Raw genomic sequence first — 6,000 nt, forward strand, 5'->3', positions numbered from 1 at the left:
TGATGTCATCTTTCTGGACACTGTGTTGATGTGTGTGTGTGTTCAGACTGACTTTGAGAAGTAGAAGAAGAGCCGTGTGGTTGGAGAATCAGTGTTTTCTTTGTCCTCCGTCCACTCTCAGCAGAGCTTCAGCTGGATGATGCTGAGAGCCGCTCACTGAGGGTCGATTGTGTAGCAGCCAATCAGAGACCTGAAGCCGCCTCTGACTCCCTCTGTGATCCGTCGTTTCAGTCGTCAGTGTCGGTGATCAGTAGACATCAGAGTTTTCTCTCTGAGGTGAAGCGGTTTGTCTTCCACCACCACAGGATGCAGGTGTCGAAACCTTGATCAGATTGTTTCCTTCACATTGTTTCCTTTTCCTTCCTCTATCTGTCTGCAAAAAAACTTTCACAGAAATCACAGAATGTGGGAAGAATTAATTTTAAAGGACCATGAATCCAGACGGGTTTCCAGAATTGTGATGAATGACTGAGGATAAGGCTGGTCTGATGCTCTGCTGGTCTGATGCTCTGCTGGTCTGATCCTCTGCTGGTCTGAAGCTCTGCTGGTCTGAAGCTCTGCTGGTCTGATCCTCTGCTGGTCTGATCCTCTGCTGGTCTGATCCTCTGCTGGTCTGAAGCTCTGCTGGTCTGATCCTCTGCTGGTCTGATGCTCTTCTGGTCTGATCCTCTGCTGGTCTGATGCTCTTCTGGTCTGATCCTCTGCTGGTCTGATGCTAGTCCTCCCGTTTTCTCCATCATGTTCAGGATGTTTGTTCAACATCATTAAAACACTCAGCATCAGCTTCAGATGTGACACAACAGACACCACACACACACACACACACACACACACACACACACACACACACACACTCAGGATGAGTTGAGGAACAGACAGGAAACAATCCGCTGACACTCTTTACTTCCTCCCTGGATGCCTGTTGACCTCCAGCAGCTGTGTGTGTGTGTGTGTGTGTGTGTGTGTGTGTGTGTGTGTGTGTGTGTGTGAGTGAGTGTTTCTGTGCACGTGTGTTTTCATCTGTGGAATTCAGGGTCAAATACATGGAAGTACGTGTGTGTGCGTGTGTGTGTGTGTGTTTGTGTGTGTGTGTGGCATCACTCTGCAGCTGTGGAGCTTTATGAACCAGTGGGGATACATAGACTTACTGTTCGTGTGTTTGTGTGTGCGTGTGTGTGTGTGCGTGTGTGTGTTTGTGTGCATTTGTGTGCGTGCGTGCGTGCGTGCGTGCGTGCGTGCATGTGTGTGTGTGTGTGTGTGTGTATTCAGGGTGGAGTCCAGTCTTGCTGCTCTCTTTAGCCATGTAAGGATCACAACACAGTGTGTTTCTTCACACGTTTGAGCTCGTATAAATCAGCCTTGTGACTCTTTTCCAGAACAAACCATCAGCTTTTAGATGGATTCCTCTCTGGAACGTATAAACTCGTGTTCACAGATGTCAAACACTGCAGTGTGTTTTGTTCTCTGGTCCACAGGAATGTAAAGTACACGTGATTTGTAGTAAATGACATGTAAAAACAGAAGATTGGTCCTTTAAGTGGAGACGCTGAGACTGAGACGGGCGTTTCATCAGCTTCTTATCGGCAGTTTGGACTTTTCAACACAAACTTCACTTCTGGGCTCTCGACGCCTCTGTTTGCTTTTTTAAACCATTAAGGATGAACTGAAGTGTGTCCCAGTCTGAGCTCTGACACCAGACTGAGATCTTATCCTGGCAAATATTTAGCTTCGATAATCATAACGTGTTCAGATTAGCTGAGCCGGACCAGAGGAGGAGCAGGACTCACTGAGCAGCGAAATAATGAATGAATCAGTTCATTTAATGTCCTGTAACAAAGGCCAACGCTTTAGAAGGCAGATAAACCACCTGATTAACACGTCGCTGAGAGAACAACGACGGCTTTAATCAGCAGAGACTCAGATACGAGGCTGAGCGTAGGTAAGATAAGATAAGATAAGATAAGATAAACTTTATCAATCCCTGCTGGAGAAATTCAGTGTTACAGGCAGCAACAATAGAAGCAGCAATAGCAGGATGCAGTACTCAGATCCTTTCCTGCAGTAAAAATACTAATACCACAGTGTAAAAATCCTCTGGGACAAGTAAAAGTCCTGCGTTGAAAATGTTGCAGTAAATGCAGTGAAAGTATGTCAGTAAAATCATGAAAATGAACTCAAAGTATTACAGTAAAAGTACTGAGTGCAGTATAAACGTCCCTGTGACTGTTCTGCTGTTCTATCTGATCTCATCAGATTACTGTGACTCAGTCGTTCATGTCAAAGCAGGATTTTACTGTTGGAGCTGGTTGAGGTGGAGCCCAGCTGGTCAGCGGACCAATCAAAACCTCCGGCTGGTGGGTGATGTACAGCGAGGTGGGCGGGGCTTCATTCTGGCTTTAAACACTTCACTGAAATGTTTTTGGAAGCATTTGAGTGGACAAAGAGACGATTTAGATCCCATCAGCTCGGCCCAGTTTTCCTCTGTGGCAGCTTGACAACACAACGCAGCAGAGTTAGTCCCGCCCACGGAGCTGGTTGGCTAATCAGTACCCAGGTTCACTTTTTAGACATGTTCATGAGGACGCCCACGCAGACAGTCGCTCAGAGGTCGGTCAGAGGTCACAGCAGCGTGATTCTGATGAAGACAACGGGAAGACAGATGAAGCACGGCGGCGTGTCCCTCAGAGCAGCTGACGATCAGCTCGCAGGCGAAGGCCTATTTTAAACCTTCAGTCTTACTGGATGTCCACCACAGAGACAGACTGGGACCACTCAAAGCCTTCGTCTTCCTCTTTCTGTGAAGGAAACACTCTTAAAAACACTCTGCAAGCTGCATTAGTTGCTAAGTTACGCAGACAACGGAGGACTGTAGCTTCCTGAGAGGCTGCAGGTTCGTGCCTCACACGAAGAGATTTTAACTCCACTTCCTGTTGATTCTGTCCAGGTGAGACCACAGACTGACGGCAGAGTCCAGTTAAATCTCCTGGGAAGACTTTTTACAGGATCTGACAGGACAGACTGCAGCAAACTGCTCATTAAATACTCAGCTCTGATTGGACAGTTATTCTCTTACCTTTCCGCTATGCGTTCGTGTCTCACGTCTCAGAAAATATCCCAGAATGACTCAGTTATTATTCACAGCAGCTTCAGTCTTCCAGGAGGATTCAGGGCTGCAGATTCGCAGATGTTCTGTTGACCGTCAGACTCTGAGCTGCTGCAGCACCAGTTTCTACCTCACTTCCTGTTCAGTCGTCTCCAGGTTGTCCCTCCTTCGTCTCAGCCTCGTTGTGACGTCCTGCTGGGAAACCTTCCTCTCTTTGACGGGTGGTCGGCTGTCAGGACGCGTGGATCCACGACTCCTCCTGCCTCTGAACGTGAGACGCCATGTTGGCTCTTTCAATGCTTTTAATGGACAGAAACATGGATTGATCGAGAGAATAATCATCAGAGTAATCAATAAAGAAAAGAATGGTTCGTTGCAGTCCTGTTTCTCTGCTTTGGGGAATTCTGAGCAGGAACACAAAGTCTTCATGATTTGAAGTTAACGGGAAGAGACGTGTTTAAAAGTTTCTCTGGCACCAGCAGAGGAACCGAAGATGTTCTCCTGGGAACGAGGCGCCACTGTGTTCTCTTTGAACAGAACACCTTTTCTTTCTTGCCACGTGTTTGAATGTGAGTCTGTGCTTGAACTCCGTGGGCAGAACATCGCTGTGAAATGAAACCTCGTGGCTGTTAACGACTCAAACAGCAGCGGAGTTCAGGGCTTCCCACCCTGCTCTGGACGGACTTCACACGTTTTAAAATAGCTGCTGTTAATGTTCCCAGTGTAAGGCGGCAGGTAAACGGCTCTTATTCGATGCTAATGAAGCCGGCGGCGAGACCGGCGGCTCCACAGACTTTCAACAAAGAGGTCTTCAGCTTTCACTTCCTGCTTCATACTCTCAGACCGGCTGATGGACGGCTCTGATTTGGACGTCTAAGCCGGTTTTGTCTCAGCTGGGAGATAAAGTGCTGCAGCGCGTGAAGTTTGAAGGAGCATGTCGCTGTTTCTGCATGTTTCAGCTCATTTATGACAGCGTGTAGATTTTATGTCCGTACAGACCCGTTTCCAAAGCAAAGCACAAGACTTCCAGTCCAACACTGAGTCACACAGAGTGGAAAAGCCTCTGCTGCTCCCCTCTCAAAACTCCTGGTCCCCAGCCCCTCCCCTGCCAGTGATGTAGCAGCAGCCATTTTACCTCCAGCAGGTCAATGAACAGGTCTATGGACAGGTCAGCGGACAGGTCTATGGACAGGTCAGTGGACAGGTCAGTGGACAGGTCAGCGGACAGGTCAGCGGACAGGCTGCTCTTTAGACTAAAGTGTGCTCCACATCTCTTCTATCTTCAGATGCTGAACTGGACTGAAAAAGAAAGATCTTCTGACTCTTCTGTTCTCCGTTGATTGATCTGGTATCAGCTCTTCTGCATCTTCTCAGTTGATTGATCGGGTATCAGCTCTTCTTCATGCTCTCGTTGAATACATTGTTTTGTGATGTGCAGCCTGTGGTTCATGGTTATCCTCCGTCGTAACGTATCATAGTTGACGGCATGCGGCATCATGAAGTCCTGGCGGTCCCGTGAGCTGCAGATGATCAGCTGCTTCTCATCATGGATGTGAAAAGACTGATCTGAGCTCAGTGTGTGTTTGCTGCTGCAGTCCGGTGGACAGTATGTGGTCCACGGCCGGTGCTTTGAGCGTAGAGGAGATCTTGTTTAAATATGGAGTGCAGTTTCCATTACTGTCTCTCATCTTTGTACACATGAAAACTCTCAGAAACAATGAGCCTGTGTCAACGTTTCTGTTGTGGAACGCTACGGAGTCAGGCTTCAGCCAGTCGACAAACACCTTATTTAAATTATTCATTGTTCTTGAGCACAAATCTGAACCCAGAATGATTCGACTACAAAAAAGTGCGTCACTTTGGATAAAACGAGCATGAAGCGCTGTAGCTTGGTCGGTAGCCACCATCGAACAGCGTCTGCAGGTTGGAGGGAGGTTGTAGATGTTCAGATGAGTTCAAATCCAGCTGCGTCAGAACAGTTTAGTTTCTTTTCTTGGTCGTCACTGACTGATGCGTCAGCGGCGGCCTGCCTCTTCTTCTACACGTGTTTCAGTGCTTCTAGTAGGAAACAGTGGCTGTTCCTGCAGGTGAGATGAAGACTGAGGCTGCAGCTTCATCCTGAAGGACAGAACATCCTCCACCGTGGTGAGATGTTCACCTCCTCGGGTTGTTACGTGATTTTCTGCTCATTAGAAAAGTCCAAACTCCGTCCTGCAGTGACAACATGATCACATGATAACAACCACGGATCTGATTCGTTTACACTTTTCTAACTCAATCAAATCAAAATCAAACTGAATGAGGAGATCTGAGAACCTTTGTGTTGCTTTAAGCCAGCGCTCGTCTAAGCTGCTCCTGTCTGCTCCTCTCAGCTGCTCCTCTCAGCTGCTCCTCTCAGCTGCTCCTCTCAGCTCCTCTCAGCTGCTCCTCTCAGCTCCTCCTCTCAGCTCCTCTCAGCTCCTCTCAGCTGCTCCTCTCAGCTCCTCTCAGCTGCTCCTCTCAGCTCCCTTCAGCTGCTCCTTTCAGCTCCTCCTCTCAGCTCTCCTCTCAGCTCCTCCTCTCAGCTCCTCCTCTCAGCTCCCTTCAGCTGCTCCTCTCAGCTCCTCCTCTCAGCTGCTCCTCTCAGCTCCTCCTCTCAGCTCCTCCTCTCAGCTCCTCTCAGCTGCTCCTCTCAGCTTCTCCTCTCAGCTCTCCTCTCAGCTCTCCTCTCAGCTCCTCCTCTCAGCTCCTCCTCTCAGCTCCTCTCAGCTCCTCTCAGCTCTCCTCTCAGCTCCTCCTCTCAGCTCTCCTCTCAGCTCTGCTCTCAGCTCCTCCTCTCAGCTCCTCTCAGCTCCTCCTCTCAGCTCCTCTCAGCTCTCCTCTCAGCTCTCCTCTCAGCTCCTCCTCTCAGCTCCTCC

The sequence above is a fragment of the Chelmon rostratus genome, chromosome 10 (assembly GCF_017976325.1).
Source record: "Chelmon rostratus isolate fCheRos1 chromosome 10, fCheRos1.pri, whole genome shotgun sequence".
NCBI classification, from domain to species: domain Eukaryota; kingdom Metazoa; phylum Chordata; class Actinopteri; order Chaetodontiformes; family Chaetodontidae; genus Chelmon; species Chelmon rostratus.